Source organism: Xiphophorus couchianus, chromosome 11 (genome assembly GCF_001444195.1).
Source record: "Xiphophorus couchianus chromosome 11, X_couchianus-1.0, whole genome shotgun sequence".
NCBI lineage: Eukaryota > Metazoa > Chordata > Actinopteri > Cyprinodontiformes > Poeciliidae > Xiphophorus > Xiphophorus couchianus.
In genome coordinates, this window is record NC_040238.1 from 8,210,421 (window position 1) to 8,230,755 (window position 20,335).

The following is a 20,335-nucleotide window of genomic DNA, read 5'->3' on the forward strand; positions in this document are numbered from 1 at the left end:
GATTAGTCTGCACATCTACTCTAAAGCCAGCACCAATGCTGTGCCCAAACAAAACAAATACAGGAAAAATGACACAATTTCAACTACTTAATTATAAAACCCTTGAAGAAATTATAAGTCAATTAAGCTCAAGTTCCTGCTGTCTGGATGTCCTACCCACACATTTCTTTAAGAAAGTCCTGCCTGTCATTGCTAATGATCTGATCCAAATAGTAAACTCATTCCTCTTATTAGGTGATATCCCCCAGGCTTTGGAAACAGCAGTTTTTAAACCACTTATAAAAAAGAACAATCTGGACAAATCACTAATGCAGAATTACAGGCAGATCTCCAACCTCCCATTCATCAGCAAAGTTATTGAAAAAGCTGTTTAAACAATTAAGTAGCTTCCCAACGATAACCAACCGCTTTGACTCCTTCCAGTCTGGTTTTTGTGCTCACCACAGCACAGAGACTGCCCTTGTAAAAGTGTTCAATGATATCCATATAAATATGGACTCTGGGAGAACCACAGTGCTGGTTCTGTTGGACCTCAGTGCAGCTTTTGACACTGTTGATCATGACATTTTACTGAATCGACTGGAGAGTTGGGTCGGACTCTCCGGTCCAGTGCTCAACTGATTTGAATCTTACATAAAGAACAGGGATTTCTTTGTTTCAATTGGAAACTTCTCATCAAAGAGGTCAAAGGTCACATGTGGGGTACACCAAGATTCAATGCTAGGACCCCTCTTATTCAATATTTATATGCTCCTACTACCTCAGGTTATAACAGGAATTAAGATTAGCTACCATAACTATGCGGATGATACACAGCTCTACATTACGATGTCACCAGGTGACTCTGAACCCATCCAAGCACTGAACAGATGCTTAGAACAAAGCGAAAGAGGAGTGATCAAGAGTCAATGCACAGCTTCAGTTAATACAACTAAAACCTAGCGGTCAGGCCCAAAACCTGGGAGTACTGATGGACTCTGACATGAACCTTCAGAGCCACATAAAGACAGTCACAAAGTCAGCCTTCTATCACCTGAAGAACATCTCCAGGATTAAAGGACTTATGTCTCAGCAAGATCTAGAGAAATTTATCCATGTATTTATCTTTAGTCGCATTGATCACTGCAACAGCGTCTTCACAGGTCTGTCCAGCAAATCAATCCTCCAGCTGCAGCTGATCCAGAACGCTGCTGCTCATGTTCTCACTAAAACCAGGATGATAGAGCACATAACACCAGTTTTAAAGTCCCTAAACTGGCTCCCTGTAGCTCAAAGAATAGACTTTAAAATATTGTTGTTAGTTTATAAGTCACTGAATGGCTTAGCACCACAATACATTGAAGATCTGCTGTTGTTGTATCAACCTTCCAGACCTCTCAAGTCTTCTGGTTCTGGTCTGCTCTTCATCCCCAGAACCAGAATCAGAACCAAATGAGGAGAAGCAGCATTCAGCTTCTATACACCACAAATCTGGAACAAACTTTCAGAAAGCTGTAAAACAGCTGAAACATCGACTTCCTTTAAACCTCGACTAAAAACCCACCTGTTTAGAGTTGCTTTTGAAACATAATCAGTTACGAATTTAATGAGGGCACTTGACTTAATGTAATGTTTTGATTGTTGATTCTATGTTGCATGATTTTGTGTTTTTGTGTTTGTTATGATGTAAAGCACTTTGAAATGCCTTGCTGCTGAAGTGTACTATACAAATAAAATTTGATTTGATTTGATTTGAAAGCATAACACGTTGAACCTTGAGGAGGGTTGGCTACAGCAGCAGAAGACCACCAGGAGCCACTCCTGTCAGCTAAGAACAGAAATTTGAGGCTATGATTCATTCAGACTCACCAAAATTGGACAATAGCAGATTGGAAAAACATTGCCTAGTCTGATGAGTCTTGATTTCTGCTGCATCATTCGAATGGTAGGGTCAGAATTTGGCGTGAACAACATGAAAGCATGGATCCATCCTGCCTTGTATCAAGTGTTCAGGCTGGTGGTGCAATGGTGGGGGGATGATTTCCTGGCATACTTTGGACCCATTAATACAATTAATGCATTGACACAATTGAGTATTGTGTCAATGCCACAGCGTACCTGAGTATTGTTGCTGACCATGTCCATCCCTTTATGACCACATTGTACGCATTTTCTGATGGCTACTTCCAGAAGGATAACATGCCATGTCATAAAGCGCGAACTATCTCAGACTGTCCTGTTCATTACAGTGGACTCATTTTCATGTTCACTTGAATAGCCTCCACAGTCACCAGATCTAAATCCAATAGAGAACCTTTGGGATGTGGTGGAACAGCAGATTCACATCAAGGATGTGCAGCCGACAAATCTGGACAGCTGCGTGATGCTATCATGTCGACAAGGACCAGATTCTCTGAGGAATGTTTCCAGTACCTTATTGAATGTATGCCACAAAGGATTAAGGCAAAAGGGAGTCTAACCTGGTACTAGCACGTTGTACGTAAGAAAGTGACCGATGAATGTATATAAACAATGAACTGGTCCAAGTTATACTTTTTAAACATACTGAAATATCCAAGACAGTTTAGGGTGGTATTTGTATACTTTTTACAATTGTCTGGCTTTTGCACATTTGAATTTATCTCAGATTTGAGGAAAAAAAGTTTCAGGCAGACAGCCATTGTTACAGAGTCAGATCTACAATGCATGTTTTAACTGCAGTTATCTGTTCCCTCTTAAACTATACACAGCCAATCAGTTTCCTAATTGTTTTTTACGCCCATTGTTATGGCAACTGTGACAAAGCCTTGGGTGGGTTTTTAGGGCTGTGTGTCTAACTGTATGTGTCATTGCTGATTTATCAGGGCACAGAATTTTATACAGAGAGGAGTGCAGCAACTCAGCCACACACACAATCTATGTTCACAATGCTGGCCGAGAGGCAAACTGCTGCAGGGCGGTGCATTTTCATCTTTGGATCAGCAGGAAAATTTGTTTTGTCTGACTGAGACGCAAGACTGGAGTATACAGACCCAAAACCACATGTATGATTACCAGTGGGAAAAACAATTATAAATCCTACATTTATTCCAGTTCATGTTTATTTAAATTTTAAAAAGCTGTCAGGATTTTTTACACCTAACAATGTAAAACATCATGAGTTATTTCTTTTTGTAACCCTAATTTGTTGATAACCCTTTTGAAAGCTTAGAGGAAGGTCAACAATAAATTAACAGAAAGCCCAGGAACTATAGCAGTACTATAGTACTCATGGTTAGAAACTGACTGAGTTTCTAAGCACAAAATGAACTCAGTCAGAGCCTGTTACTCAGATCCATATGATTCAAAACATGACAATTCATCACAGCATGGCTGCACCTGGAAATTAGGCTCATACTAGGGGTGGTATGCTCCCCTTCAGAATTCAGTGGGGAAACATGGGAGGGGGTTGATCATTAGGACATCAAATTGGATTGCAGAAGTTGAAAACCTGGAAAGAATCTGCAACGGTGTTTGGAAAGCACTTTGTACAAAAAGCTGTAGTTTGACAGAATGAATTATAGGCTGAAATGGGGGAGGATTAAAGTCATGCAAATCACAGGGTGAGACTGTAATGAGGGGGAGACAGTCAAGGAGAGGTAAATCTAGCAATGTGAAAAGCTTAAGAAGTTGAAATAGAAAGCTCACAAATGAAGAACAAAGCCAGGTAAAGACAACATGATGATATGTACGACAGGAACAGCTCAGGGACTTCCTTTGATCAGTGCACAGATTTTATTTAAAAGTTAAAAAGTGAATTTCACAATATTTATCTGTACATCAATGTGCAGATCACATACTGAAGGCCTGCCCAATTAATTTAAAAAAACAATCTAATTCAGAGGATATCTGTCTGAAAATCTGGGCTCAGTCCAAGGAATTAAATCACTTCAACCTGCACCTTTTAAACTCCCTCATCAGGAAGTGGATTTTAAGAGCTGCAAAACTGAGAATGAAACTATTCCTCTTGTTTCATTTTGGATGACATCTATTTATCTTTGTTTTGCAACAATATCTTAGGCCAGGCTATATGATGGAGCAGTGTTGGTTGGTAAAAGAATCTTTCTAAATGGAGACTGTATGCTTTACCCATGAATGGATTTTCCAGTTTCTTCACTGACTCTGAAAATATAGCCTTTGTATTAATTGGCTGCTCTTAATTGCCCATGGGATATGAGTGTGTGTATGCATGTGCATGGCTGTTTTTCCCTGAATGTCAACAGGTTCAGGGTGAACCCAGATTCTCTCCCAATTATCCTGGAGATAGTCACCATCCTCCTATGATTCTGCATGCATAAGGTGATATAGACTGTGGATGGATGGACTTCTGTATGAGGGGCCGTTTAGGACAAAATTTACGTTTTGTCTCTCACACACTACCAAAAAGTCTCGCATACTCCAAAAAAGTAGCCACGCACACTCCAAAAAATTACGTTTTGTCTCTCACACACTACCAAAAAGTCTCGCATACTCCAAAAAAGTAGCCACGCACACTCCAAAAAATTACGTTTTGTCTCTCACACACTACCAAAAAGTCTCGCATACTCAAAAAAGTAGCCACGCACACTCCAAAAAATTACGTTTTGTCTCTCACACACTACCAAAAAGTCACGCATACTCAAAAAAATAGCCTCGCATACTCAAAAAAATTACGTTTTGTCTCTCACACACTACCAAAAACTCTCGCATACTCAAAAAAATTACATTTTGTCTCTCACACACTACCAAAAACTCACGCATACTCAAAAAATAGCCACGCACACTCAAAAATTACTCACGCACATTCAAAAAATACTCAAATTGCGTATACACACACTACTAAAATGTCACACACACACACAAACGTTAACTTTCTCGCTCACATACACTACTATCAGCTCGCTCACATACACTGTACTAACAGCTCGCACATTCACAAACGTTAACTTTCTCGCTCACATACACTACTACCAGCTCGCGCACATACACTACTACCAGCTCGCGCACATACACAGAAACGTTAACTTTCTCGCACACATACACTACTACCAGCTCGCTCACATACACTACTACCAACTCGCGCACATACACACAAACGTTAACTTTCTCGCTCACATACACTGCTAACAGCTCGCACACACACAGACGTTTATCTCTCACATACACAAGACTAAAGTTGAACACACACACAGTACTAAGACTCGTTTTATGTATGTGTGAGAGCGAGACTTTTTATGAATGTGTGAGAGCGAGACTCTTTATGAATGTGTGAGAGCGAGAGCGAGACTCTTTTTGAATGTGTGAGAGTGAGACTCTTTTTGAATGTGTGAGAGTTGTCACGGAAGAGGCGGGGCATAATTTTTGGATCAAACTGCGCATGCGTAGATCCTAAACTATAAGTTTCGATTGTTGACTCACTGTATGTTCTATTACTTAGTATATTTGTGCTTTTAAATATATATAGAACGTTTAACTTTCTTGTAGATTAAATGTGCTATAGAAATAAATGAATCTGATTGATTGATTAAAAATAGCAAAATTGCTGTAGTACAATCTGTCCACTGGGTGCCAGTATTACAGGAATTATTAACCGGCGCCAACTAGTGCCGAAGAAGAAAGAGTTTGCTATACCGAACATGGCTAACTCTAATTCGAAACGAGAGAGAATTGGTCAGGCAGCTGCCATTTTAAACACCATTCTATCTTCTCCGGAGGCAACCAGCACTTTGACAGGCGCATTAAACGATTCAACGACTGCCCGCAGTGCTACAGTAGATTCAGAACTCTCATCTCTGTTCCGTTCCGGAGCGGCCAGAGAAAGTTGTGCGGTGCCGGTGCCACCAGATTATCAAGGTAAACAATTGCTTTTATTATCACTTTGTTGTTGTTGAAGCGGTACAGATATAGTTTTAAAAAATAATTCTGTAATCTTTATTCACTCGCCTCACCACCGCCACCTCATATCCTATTCCTCACTTCCTCTCCTGTTTCATGACAGGATCGAGCTCCGGGGTTCCCAGACCCCCGCGTTATCAAGTGCAACAGTCTTTCGGATCTTGGTCTTGTACACGAAAAAGAAGGTAATATTGTTTGTTGGTTTGAAATCGTTATTATTCATTTGGATCTGCACAGATGACAGTAGACTTTGCCTTGATAATTGGCGGGTCCTCAATTCCAGTTTTCTTAGACCATGTCCCACAAATTGTCCCTAATCATGTCCACAACTAGCATCCAGGCTCTCTACCGTCCTTCTAATGGCCCCAGTAATTGGCTTATACCTAACTGTTATATTTTTGCCTTGCCTTCAACACGCATGTATCTCGAAGGACACTTTCCCTAAAGCGCTGTGCTTCAAGATTCCTGGTCTACATGTTTAACATGGGCTGCATTACAGTGTTGTCTTCATTCTAATTCAAACATCATGCTCTGCATAACATGTTTAGGATCTTGCTGTGATATTGGGGTTTGTCACCTATTAAGTACACTTCCCTTGTTTCTCAGACCCAGAGGTGTCCCATACCACGAATGCTTTAACAAAGAAGTAATACTCCTTCCAAATCCAACTTGGGAAGTGATTTGCCAGCCACCTTTAAAGCAATACTTGCATGAGAATGGTCACATATTGAGTGCTTTTGAGTTCCATAAGACTTGGGACTTTCAGATGGTGATCCAGCAAATCAGAGAGGGCTTTGCCTCTAAAATTCCTCAAAATGTCAGGTAAGTGTATGTTTCTATTATTGTATTCTGTTAGTGTTTTGAAAGTAATTCATTCAAATAATGATAATTTAAATGAAAATCCAATTATTTAGCCTTCAGATCCTCATGGGTTGCGGAAAGAAATTGATCAGCCCAAAACTGCAACACGGTCAACAACTCAATGGTCAGCTGATTCAAAAGGTTTTTAAATCAAAGGCTCTGTATGTCAGACCATCAGAAACACTTCTTGTAAGTTTTTGTGTTTCAATTTGTTACTGTCGTTTTGGCTCTACACGATTTGATATTGACTATTATATGCATTTGCTATGTTATCTTGATATATTTAGAAAAAAAGGCATTATTTTTGCTTTATAGCACCATTACCTACAGGATTCATGTTTATTTTATTGTTTGCCATATTGATAGTCCATAAAGAAATGTTACCATATTATCTCAAACATGTTTTTTCAGAGAAAGAAATTAGGACTTACACGTGTTTTTTTTTTTTTTTCCAAATTACATGTTGACTGTGCTAAATCTTAAAGGAACCTCCTGAAGTAAGCAGTGAAACAACATATGAAACATCTCTACGGCTTACCAGAGCCACAACTAGACGTAGACAACAGAACACTATCGAGACCATCTTCTGCAATGATTCGGAGAGTGCAGATGAAGTAATGCTGGGAGAGACAAATTCTACCTATGGCCAAACTTATACAGGCAATCTGACTTCTGTTGAAAATCCAAGTCAGTCATCTGCCATTGTGCATCCTACACCTATCAGTTCCAGTTCACCTGCTACAGAATTTGTTTCCGATGAACGCTGTCAAGACGAACCTACAGCACACGCATCTGGCAACTACTCAACTTATTTGTCTGTGATGTGTCATGTTTCTGATCTGTCCTCTGAGGATGAGGAAATGAATCATGCCATTCTGGCCAGTATTGAAACTCACTTGTGAGTATCTATTTAAGAAATTATTTCTGTATGCTTTGTCTTGCAGCTTGGTAATGTATAGTATGATAAGTTGAAAACTTTTAAAAGGTGTTGCATTATAGTATATTACATTTAGTAAACATGTTTTTTTGGCTTTCATAATTTTTGGGAGAATAGTTTAAAGAAGTCACATATCTTAATGTTTGTCCACTTTTCAGATCAGAAACTTCAGCAAATACTTTGCCTGCAAAAGACATTCTTGAGGAGCTCTCCAAAAGTATCAACACTGGAATGCACAGCAAATTTAATATCAGTCGATCTGCAGTGTTGGATGGTGCCATACGGGGTTTCAAGAGGGCGACCTACAATCCACAAAACTCAATGAATGTGAAGTTTTCCGATGACTTCGGAAAATCTGAAGAGGCAGTGGACTTGGGTGGCCCACGGAGAGAATTTCTGCGTCTTCTCATTGAAGCCCTGTCTGTGTCTCCGATGTTTGAGGGCCCAGATGGAAGAAAGAATTTAGCAATGAACAGTACAGGTTTGTGTAGATTCTTTTGCACCTGTTATTTCTTTCCAAATCGTATGCATTAAAATTTATTTGAATAAAAAAAATAATCTTTCATGTAGCCCTCAGGGAGGACACGTATTTCATGGCTGGAAGGGCAATAGCTGTTAGCCTTGTCCATGGAGGGCCAGCACCTCGCTTTCTTTCTCCAGTACTTTTTGATGGCTTGGTTGGAGGTCCAAATGCAGCTTGCCCTACTTTAAATGACATAAATGATGCAGACCTCCATGCAAAACTGAAAAAGGTAAATGCACTCACAAATTATATTAATTTTGATACATAAGTTTTATGAATGATGGTTATAGTGAGTCTAGTTCTTGTTGAAGGGGGGGAATATGTCTTGAACTTAAATGATATTGTGGTGTCCCTATTTGTGTTTGTCTTTTCCCTTTTATGGGAAATCTTATTAGGTATCTGACAGTTGCACTCTGGAGGAGCTTCAAAAAGCCACAGATCCGCTTTTGGATTACATGGCCAGCGCAGGTTGCGTCAGACGTTTAACAGCGATAGAGATCTTCTCCTGCATGATTTGCTGATGTTTCATATTGTACATCGGGTCCAGGGACCTTTTCAGAGGTTTATTTTTCTTCCAATAATTAAATTAATGCATTTAGTATGACACTAATTGCATTTGTTCTTCATTAATTTTATACAGGTTTACAGAAGGCCTCAAGACACTGGGAGTTCTGGGTGCTGTGAAGCAGCATCCAGACAGTTTTCGGAAGTTGTTTTGCCACGAACCCCAGCTGTTAACGGCCGTAATGGACCAACTTTTCACACCTCGACTTTCCCCCAAAGGAAGTAACAAGAGAAGATTGGAAGAAGACGTTATTCCTTTGTGGAGGGATTATCTGCAGGATGCAGAAGGTATTTTGCAAAGATTCATACAGTGTCTCTGAAAATCAAAACAAGTTATGTTACAGCATAGAAATTTTCCAGAGCTCCGTGGATATAGTAGACACCTGACAATTTGAAAATTGTGGGTCCTGTTTGTGCATCCTACGGTCACATACAGTAGTGTGAATATCTTTTTTCTAGGATTGTTTTTAATGTCTGTCACACTACAGTGTTTCAAAACATCCAATTTTTGATGGTGCGATCAAAAATAATAATACAACAAATTTTCATTTTAAATATATAATAAAAATATTAATAAGAAAGCACAAATTTAACCAAAATCAAGTTTTTAAATTAATATTTGGGATAAAAAATAAAATTCCACTTTAGGGAATTGATTTTTCGGAAAAATAATAACTGATTGTCAAATGTAGCCACTCATCATTGCAGATGTTTTCAATTTCAGAATCACCACAACATATTTGTTATAGTTAATGTAATTTCATGCCACTGCATGTTACTAGTATTTAAATCAAAGTCTTTAGCTGTTTCAGATTTTTTTTTTTCATATATGATTATTATTACATCAACCGTCTGTTTAGTTAAGTCTATAAAGGAGTTTTGTGATGTTCCTTATTGCTACTTATTTGTTACTGTTACATTCATGTTTATAGTTAAGCTTTTGGAGTACACTCCCTTTAAACCTGTGACATTTTCTCTCTATCCTCAGTTTTCCTTCTGTTCTATCCTCTAATAGCTTTAATTCATTAAACACTTCTGTCACTTATCACTAATTTTCACATTACTTTCCTAATATAACCTGCTGAATTTTTCCATCCATTAGGGTTAGTCTGTTATTCTGAGGTGTAATTGTAATTCTTTATCATTATTTTGCAGCAGAACTCAAGTTTGCTTCAGTTTCAGAATATAAATAGCTGACTGTACATTTTACTTTGTAATTTTGGTCTGTCGATGGGAGAATTTATGTTCCCATTTATCATAATCATATATTACATTAAAACATAATTGCTTTGACAGATGTAATTTCATGGATTGTGGAAGAAAGACATGTCGCACAAAGTTTTTCAATTGTAAGGCCAAATAAATGAACAAGCATAGTTGTCACTAGAGTTGTTTTAATAACTGTTATTGTAAAATAGTACCATAATTAATATGAAATATTTTATTCCCCACAGATGAGGAAGGTTCATCCAAGCTACAGAACATCCTGGTTTTTGCAACTGGAGCAAGCGAGATACCACCAATTGGCTTTTCTCCTGGACCATCTATTGAGTTTCTTCATGGCAGCAGTGAAGAAAGCCACACAAAAAAGCTTCCAATGGCAAATACGTGCATAAATTGTCTGAAACTACCAGTCCTGACTTGTTATGAAGTGTTTAAGGAAAACATTGATTTTGCTTTAGCAAACACTCAAGGATTTGGGAGAACATAAGTTTTTCATTTGAGTGACTGACATATCACTATGCTAAGTTGTGTTGAAAGTGTTGAAATAAAGTTTAGAGTTTGTATGTACATTTTGCAAAGGCTGGTCCAGTTAGCAAAGTAATGTTCAAAAATTCTCCCTGCTAGTTTGAATAAGGGGCTAGACATGATGTGAAAAAATTGCATGTTAAATTGATCAGTTTCTTTGTCTTAATCATTAATGTTCAAGTTTGGCTAAGTTTGACAAAATCTTAAAACTTCTGAGCACATTGGTTCAATGCATCATGTTTGAATGTAAAACAAAATGTTATATGTATAATTTCATTTTATTATCCTTTGGTTTTGTACTATGTCCAATTTTAAAGATTTTAGATTATGGCACAGCTGCTTTTTATATAATTTGTTTTTTGGAGGTTCTTTATCTGATGTTCTAAATAAATGTTGGCATCTTCTATCAGTGTTTTAATGTTTGTTGAAATGTATTGGTTAAATGACAGTTCAAATTAATGTATTGACCAAATGTTTATTTCACATTTCTAACGACAATAAATTTAGTTAACAATAAATAAAATGTATACTCAAAATGTAAATTAACAAATCATTAACTTTTAATATTTACATTGCATACTTAAAAATAATTAAGATTAAGAATTAAACAGTTCAACAAAGTGTACTACTGAGCAGAATAAGTTAATCCCATAATTGCCATCGTTTTGCAGAGGATCAAAAGTTTGCTGTATCAAATTAACTATCGTGTCATTTAAGCCCAAAGAAATATCAGGAATAACAACATTATTATTGGTCTGAATACCAGGTAAAGGGCCCTCATAATCTACTCCAAAACTATCATCTACCTCAAAAATGGAATCAACAGCTACATTTTGTTGTGCTATGTTGTTGATGACTCCTGTGTGCCACAACTGGAGTGGAGTCCGTCCATTCTGAGTGGAGAGTCCATGGTTATTCCACTGGTTTTGGAACTCTATTGTGGCTCTTTCAATTCTTGGCATGTAGACAAAATGAAGGCAAAATAGATGGACCTCATTCAAAGAATCAAGAATACCATGCTCCTCCATAAAATTAAAAAGATTAATAAAATGATTAGAGACAACTCTATTGAGCTCTGCCCACAGTCTTCCAATGCGTTGATTGTGTACAGATAATCCTGCAATAACAGTACGTCTGTTGAGGCCCCTCCTTTCTAACATGTAACGAGCCACAAGTATGTTTTCCATCCCATGATCACACCTGACTCTTGAAGGTAAACCAAAATTATTCACTCCCATAACAAACAGTGACAATACAGTAGAGGCTCTGTTGTTGTTACAGCACCAGAGATAAATAATAGTCCGACTAAAACCATCCACACAGCCATGAAAAACCATGCGCCATCTCACCAGCTTGTGGTTTCCATCAAAATGCCTGAAAAATGAATAACATTGTATAAGTTTAACCCAAGAACTAAAACAACAAAACAATGTAACACATTTAAAGTAGCAAAGACCTTGGTGATCATTACCATAGGATTTAAAACATTTTAAGAAACATAATTAATTTGACTTCTTGTTCATTTCTTAAATTTTAAATGCCCTTAATATGAAAAGAGTAAAAGGTATACAGACATGAGGTATATTAATACCATTACAGTAGTTTAAAATAACGAATACAATCTAATCAAGACCAAAACATGGAACTTAAAAAAAATTTGAAATACCCTAGGGGCATTTTAAAACTTATAAACTAATAAGTTTATAATTAACTAATATTCATTCTTTTTGTTACTTGTAGAAGATACAATAATTATAAAAATCTAAATTCATGACTTCATAAAAACTCCTAATACTTACAGTATCTTATAGTGCTTATTTCATTATAGCCTTAGTGATTAGATACTTTTGAGTGCCTAATACAGTCATATTTAAATAAATTTCAAGAAAGCCAGCCAGCAAAGACAGATATTATATGTGCATTAAATGGAACTGTAAAAACAGAATGCTTTGCATGTTAATGTCCTGTGGCAATTAATTTACTCTGTTTTACTTCCATAATGACGTTTTTATCTCAATAAACACTTTATGAAATGATTATTGCAATATATTTGTGTCCTTTTTATGAATCAAGTAATCAGTCAAAACTAAACCACAAAGCTAAAATATATAGTTGATTTGCTTCATACAGACTAAAATAGAAAACTATTAAGCAAGTTTTAAGATGGAATAATCTATATTACATGTTTTATTTTTTAATTTTTGATAAATGTTGGCTATAGTTCAGTTTGTTATGGAAATACTTGATTAAGTTATTAGCCATAAGTCTTAAAGCAAGAAGCAGATGAAATAATCACACTCCATAGAAGATATTTTCAGTACCATCATTATTGTCAACATGTCTTCACTCAGATTTCAATTTCTGTCATCAGAAATCAGCAATTAATGCTGATTCCAGTAATTGCTGATTACTGAAATCAGCAATTTCAGTAATCATGTTTACGATAGTTAAAGTTTCAAAGTTTAAACTTTAAAGGTTAATATAGGAGGTGTATGACAGGACTCTTAGAATATTTGATAATATAGGTGTGGCTTTTTCTGTGTAAATGAATTTTCTCTATAAATATAAAAAGTCTAATATTCTATAAAACATTAATTTTGCCTAAAACAAAAAACCAATAAGAGGTGTTTTTGTTCAGTGGGCTTGGCTGAAAACTTGCATTAGAAAACAAATAAAGTTAGTATAATACAATGCAAAACACCATATAATAATTATAATCATGCCATATGTAAATAAGTGTTCCCCTACCATAACTGATTTGGAGTCTGAACATTATAAACCCTTCGGCGTATCGTACGCCTCCTGCGAAATGATCTTCCAATTGGATCAATCTCCTGCTTAAGGGTATAACATTGGGACAGTGAGGATAACATGTAAATTTATAATTGTCATAATTAATTCGTTAATTCCACATGCCTGGAGACACTGTCTGACTCTCCAACGTTGAACACGCATTTGTCTCGAAGAAAGGCCCCCACGCACATAACTTTCTCCAACATTTGGGGTCCTTTGTAGAATGTCACTTATAATTTGGCGCAAGTCTTGATCTGTCAGCACAGTGTATTGTAGAGGTTGGATTCCCAAGTGCTGTCTGTGTCTGTAGAGAGTTCGACGATCAATACCAAAGGCAGATGAAATCTGCTGCCAGTTCATTCCAATGGAAATGCAGTGAGAAATTTGCAATGATGTGATGTCGTATTGCGGGCGTCCTGGACAACCAGTCCTTCTTGTAGGGGGAATTAGACATCTAGGAGTTGATTCAGAAGATCTTTGCATAGCAATATATTCTTCCAAAACCGATTTAAAACAGCTATACAATTCTTCAATCATTATTCTATATATATGGTCTGTTGTCTCACTAAACTCTGTCATTGACAGGATTATATATAAAGTCTGAGTGTACCCTGAAAGTTCTCTATAAAGCCTGTTCTGGTTATGTGTGCCATATGTTCTTTCCCTTTGAATTGAGTCTATGCATTGTAGAGCATCCCTAAAAAATTGTTGAACATCACCTTCACTTATTCCAAATGTAAATAAAGGTAGTAAACACAGCTGTAGCTGCACAACTAAGAAGACTGCAAGCTTCATTAAGACTGTATGTCTGCAGCTCAAATAAGATAAAATAGCTGGTTTTCACTTTAAATCTTCTGTTTAACTCCGCCAGAAGAAATTCTTGAAGCAGGAACAAAACTCCTGTGGTAAAAAGGGTGAGAAGGAGAGAGATGGAAAGAAAGTCAGTTTCAATAACTTTACAAATTACATATAACCCTAGTCTGAGAAACAAGGGAAGTGTACTTCATAGGTGCACTTCCTTAATAAGAAGTGCACTTCCGATCCAAATGAATAATAACGATCCTGCAGTGGGTCCTGCTGCATGATGGCCATCATCCTGCTGCAGGATGCAAAACATGTTTAGGATCACAGCAAGATCCTAAACATGTTATGCAGAGCATGATGTTTGAATTAGAATGAAGACAACACTGTAATGCAGCCCATGTTAAACATGTAGACCAGGAATCTTGAAGCACAGCGCTTTAGGGAAAGTGTCCTTCGAGATACATGCGTGTTGAAGGCAAGGCAAAAATATAACAGTTAGGTATAAGCCAATTACTGGGGCCATTAGAAGGACGGTAGAGAGCCTGGATGCTAGTTGTGGACATGATTAGGGACAATTTGTGGGACATGGTCTAAGAAAACTGGAATTGAGGACCCGCCAATTATCAAGGCAAAGTCTACTGTCATCTGTGCAGATCCAAATGAATAATAACGATTTCAAACCAACAAACAATATTACCTTCTTTTTCGTGTACAAGACCAAGATCCGAAAGACTGTTGCACTTGATAACGCGGGGGTCTGGGAACCCCGGAGCTCGATCCTGTCATGAAACAGGAGAGGAAGTGAGGAATAGGATATGAGGTGGCGGTGGTGAGGCGAGTGAATAAAGATTACAGAATTATTTTTTAAAACTATATCTGTACCGCTTCAACAACAACAAAGTGATAATAAAAGCAATTGTTTACCTTGATAATCTGGTGGCACCGGCACCGCACAACTTTCTCTGGCCGCTCCGGAACGGAACAGAGATGAGAGTTCTGAATCTACTGTAGCACTGCGGGCAGTCGTTGAATCGTTTAATGCGCCTGTCAAAGTGCTGGTTGCCTCCGGAGAAGATAGAATGGTGTTTAAAATGGCAGCTGCCTGACCAATTCTCTCTCGTTTCGAATTAGAGTTAGCCATGTTCGGTATAGCAAACTCTTTCTTCTTCGGCACTAGTTGGCGCCGGTTAATAATTCCTGTAATACTGGCACCCAGTGGACAGATTGTACTACAGCAATTTTGCTATTTTTAATCAATCAATCAGATTCATTTATTTCTATAGCACATTTAATCTACAAGAAAGTTAAACGTTCTATATATATTTAAAAGCACAAATATACTAAGTAATAGAACATACAGTGAGTCAACAATCGAAACTTATAGTTTAGGATCTACGCATGCGCAGTTTGATCCAAAAATTATGCCCCGCCTCTTCCGTGACAACTCTCACACATTCAAAAAGAGTCTCACTCTCACACATTCAAAAAGAGTCTCGCTCTCGCTCTCACACATTCATAAAGAGTCTCGCTCTCACACATTCATAAAAAGTCTCGCTCTCACACATACATAAAACGAGTCTTAGTACTGTGTGTGTGTTCAACTTTAGTCTTGTGTATGTGAGAGATAAACGTCTGTGTGTGTGCGAGCTGTTAGCAGTGTATGTGAGCGAGAAAGTTAACGTTTGTGTGTATGTGCGCGAGTTGGTAGTAGTGTATGTGAGCGAGCTGGTAGTAGTGTATGTGTGCGAGAAAGTTAACGTTTCTGTGTATGTGCGCGAGCTGGTAGTAGTGTATGTGCGCGAGCTGGTAGTAGTGTATGTGAGCGAGAAAGTTAACGTTTGTGAATGTGCGAGCTGTTAGTACAGTGTATGTGAGCGAGCTGATAGTAGTGTATGTGAGCGAGAAAGTTAACGTTTGTGTGTGTGTGTGACATTTTAGTAGTGTGTGTATACGCAATTTGAGTATTTTTTGAATGTGCGTGAGTAATTTTTGAGTGTGCGTGGCTATTTTTTGAGTATGCGTGAGTTTTTGGTAGTGTGTGAGAGACAAAATGTAATTTTTTTGAGTATGCGAGAGTTTTTGGTAGTGTGTGAGAGACAAAACGTAATTTTTTTGAGTATGCGAGGCTATTTTTTTGAGTATACGTGAGTTTTTGGTAGTGTGTGAGGGACAAAACGTAATTTTTTGGAGTGTGCGAGGCTATTTTTTTGGAGTATGCGAGACTTTTTGGTAGTGTGTGAGAGACAAAACGTAATTTTTTGGAGTGTGCGTGGCTACTTTTTTGGAGTATGCGAGACTTTTTGGTAGTGTGTGAGAGACAAAACGTAAATTTTGTCCTAAACGGCCCCTCATACTTCTGAGTACAGCATTCACCTTCTGCCTCTGCCAAAATGACACCCAGCCACTTATGCTGCCCTTGATTTGCCTCAGGACTGTTCAAATCTAGACTTGGTAAATCCATAGAAGTTAAGTCAGCATGAGTATCTCATTAGTGTAATAAATGTTGAAATCTTTAAAACACAAGAAAATAGTCAGCCTGCTAACAGTTAACAGTCGTTCCAGTCAGCCATTTGCATTTGCAAAATTCTTGATGTGCATACTGATATTGCAATGATGATGTGTTTTGGCTGAAAAACATATCACAATATAAGCTTTTCAAATCAGTCGATATCTGAAATACTACCAAACTATTGATGTGACCAGAAGTTATGAGGCATGATGGAAAAACTTTAAATTGCTGCTACACAACTAACTCAACAGGGTGTTTATAGACAACCAAAGAGTAAGTGAGTTAGTTGATGCCACCAACCTTGCTTGACTGACCGTGAGAGGTTGAGTGGTTAACCCTCCTGTTATGTTGCAGGTCAAGTTGACCCGTTTTAAAGTTAAAACATTTTTTAAAAATAGTTGGAAGTATTTTTTTTTGCATGAAACTTTTTCTATTTGTCTTAATAGGTGCACTCTACATATAAATTGAAAATTTATTGATTTTACACATGCATCGACTTTTTACATAGATACTGTTCGGGTCAATTTGACCCGGCAGTCAATTTGAAGTGCAAAAAAGATTTAAAAATGTCCAATTCTATATATTTCCTTGCAGCTATGAACCATATTTCATCCCACACACACAAACACAACACACCACACACATACATGCACACCCCGACACACACAAGCCCACTTTCCCACTATTCTCTTTACTTCACTAGGAAACTGCGAGAAAGCAGGTGTTCATCCAACTTCTGACAGGAACATTTTCTGTTCCCATGGGCAAACTCCACCCACACTGAGTGACACTCAGCAGAAGTGGGGGAAAACATAAATATTCTCTGCATGACTCATTTATCTTGATTTTAATCAGCGGGTCAGTTTGACCCTGAACAGTATGTGTGTCTCAAGTTCAATTATAAAGATCACCCATTGAAAAAAAGAATCAAAATGTAATATGAAAAAATTGATCAAAGATGAATTTCAAGGAAATTACTGTTTTTCATGTCTAGGTTTTTTTTCCAAATGAGTAAATGAGTAGGTTGTCGTCATTGATCCTTAATTTCTGAGAAATAAAAAAACATAATTGTTTTTCAAACATTTCAAATATTGATTGAAATGGTTAGTACTGGAGTTAATAATCAGATACAAAAATGTTTTGGAATATTTTTTTTGTTTCTGACACTATTGCATGATTAAACACTCCCAAGGTCAAATTGACCCACGAACATTATTGCTGTACCTCAGAAACTAACATAACAGGAGAGTTAAAGCTTTTCCTATGCCAATATATTCCAGAATCATGTGCATTTCTGGATCAGACGTCAGTGTAACTATTGAAAATTCTATCAAACATATTACCTATTGATATTGATAAGGTGACTTTTGCATTGTATATTGTTATTGATTTATTGTCCAGCCCTACTTAGAGGTCCATCTATTCTTAATGCATTCTGAAACAATTTGCATTCCTCTCTTTTAAGTATGCCATATTATGAAAAAAAAAAACCAGTGAGAATTCAATCGCATTTCAAAGCAGAAGCTTTCAGGAAGATCTTTAAGCTTTTGAGCTATTACAGAACTGCTTGAAAAACTGGTGATATTCTGACAAGCTGACACTATTAAAAGCTCAAATGAGTTTCAGATGTGTGTGTTGCATGTTATAGTTTAAGCCACTGGATGATGGTATGTCCCCCTAATAAAGAAGATTAGGGCCACTGAAAAAAAAGTCAGAATTCAAACTTTTTTAATGAGAATTTCAACCTTAATCTCAGAATTTCTTCTGAAGTCAAGTCAGAATTCTCAGATTAAAATCAAGAGTATGAGAAAAATTCAAAATTCCAACTTTTTTCTCAGAATTTTTACCTTAATCTCAAAATTCTGACTTTAATTTTAGAATTCAGACTTAAAAAATATGAATTCTGAAAAACAAGTCAGATGCCCTAATCCTCTCCTGTATTCTCCAGATGAGATGTCCAAAACAAAAAAGAAAATCCAGTACTTTTCTAAAGACTGCTTTCTGAATGTCACTTAAAAAGCAAGCATCAAAAAAGGGAATTAAGCAACAATCACTCTTTCTGTATCAAACAGCTCTCATAATCTGTGTGTGAAAAAGACTGACTGTCTGCCTGCTTTGATATGACAGTAGTCAACCTCTTACGATCCCTGAGTTGAGATGATGAGAGATTCACCTGATGAATCAATGACTCATGAGTCATTACTGGTCTCCATTGTGGTTTCCGTTCCCCTTAAGATCAAAAGTGAAGTTGTATGAAGTTTAATTTCTGCTGAACAATAAAAAGTAGAGCTGTACATAATCTAACAACGTCTCTGGGTGTCCAGTGTTGTTTTAATACGAGGTGAGCAAAGCAGTGGGGGTGTACGCCTCATTTAACTCCTCAGATCCTAATAGATGGAGGAGCCCCGACAGCGCATCTCTGCGCACTCAGAAAGCTTAATCAGCCGTGCACCCATGTGTGCTTCAGCCCACGCAACGTCCTCCACATGTAAGAGTACATTTCCGAAATGACAAAAAGCTCAAATCATCCAGAGTTTCACCAAAGACTTTCAACTTCTACATAGTTCAGAATGAAAGCATCATCTGAGGGTTATGAAAGGCCAACATTAAAGAATGCCATGTAGAGAGAAGTGATGCGAAAATGAAATAGAAGCAATACAATGCATACAAAACATCTACAAGGATTGAAGGTGTCCAAACATGGGAAGAACCTGATCTAGAATAATAGCAAGCAAATAAAAACAGCGCAATTAATTAACTTAGTAATTACTAAGAGAAGACTAGATCACTAGTGAAATCACTTTCACTATATTTTGACACATATAGTGAAAGTGTGCCATTGCAGCTTAAAAGCAACTAGGAAGAAGATGCCAAAGTGGAACATCACTTCAACCTAGCAAGTTATTAATTATTCTAATTTTTTTAAGAAAATAAATAAACTCAAGAACCAGATATATAAAGGGTATTGTTCAAATGGGCAAGAGACATCAATTAACCAGAACAAGTACAAACCGAACAAATTTTTATCCAAAGGCAATATTTGCAAATGCAGCTGTCATGAAATGGTGGTGTTGAGGTGGTGAGGCAGATGGAACCAGGTAGATGAATAATAATGATTTAATGACGAAAAAGCCAACACAAAGTCCAAAACCAGGCAGCACTGCAGAGCGGAGACCAGAGCTCAACACAAGTAGCACTAGCTATACGGAGGCAGGAACCACGGAGAGACAGCACGCACAAATGAGACAAGACACTGAATTGACAAGGACCCGATGAGGAACAAGGAACACAGGTGGAGTTAAATACACAGCGGGTAATCACAGAACGAGACACACCTGGGAACCATCAAGGGGAGGACAGGACAACGAAGAGACTCAAGGACACAGAAAACAATAAATAAATACACAGAAAAACTCAGAACATGACAGCAGCACAATGAACTGTGGGTTCTGTTTTCAGATGTTTGACAGACAAGAACACTAGTATGTTTCGTAATTTTGCTTTTAGTCATATTACAAATAAATCCCTCTGTGTGTATGTTTGATTTGATTTTACTCTGTATTTTATTCTCTTCATTAATTTCATTCTGATCAAGACAATTAGTTTTGAAAAACTATCAACATGATTGTGACTGGTACAAAACAAACCTGCTCATGATTAAAGATTGAATGTTTTGGGACTGAAAAAAGTAGAACTCTTCACA

The 20,335-nt window shown here is 37.3% G+C and overlaps 2 long non-coding RNA genes across 2 annotated transcripts; both read left to right on the forward strand.

Moving 5' to 3' along the window:
- The first annotated feature begins 5,817 nt into the window (after window positions 1-5,817).
- Window positions 5,818-7,722, forward strand: LOC114152581 (uncharacterized). Its single transcript, XR_003597155.1, has 3 exons — window positions 5,818-6,714; window positions 6,807-6,942; window positions 7,239-7,722. It is a non-coding gene; the product is annotated as an uncharacterized LOC114152581 (long non-coding RNA).
- A 1,082-nt stretch (window positions 7,723-8,804) lies between these two features.
- LOC114152582 (uncharacterized) lies at window positions 8,805-10,615 on the forward strand. Its single transcript, XR_003597156.1, has 2 exons — window positions 8,805-9,065; window positions 10,232-10,615. It is a non-coding gene; the product is annotated as an uncharacterized LOC114152582 (long non-coding RNA).
- Window positions 10,616-20,335: the final 9,720 nt, after the last annotated feature.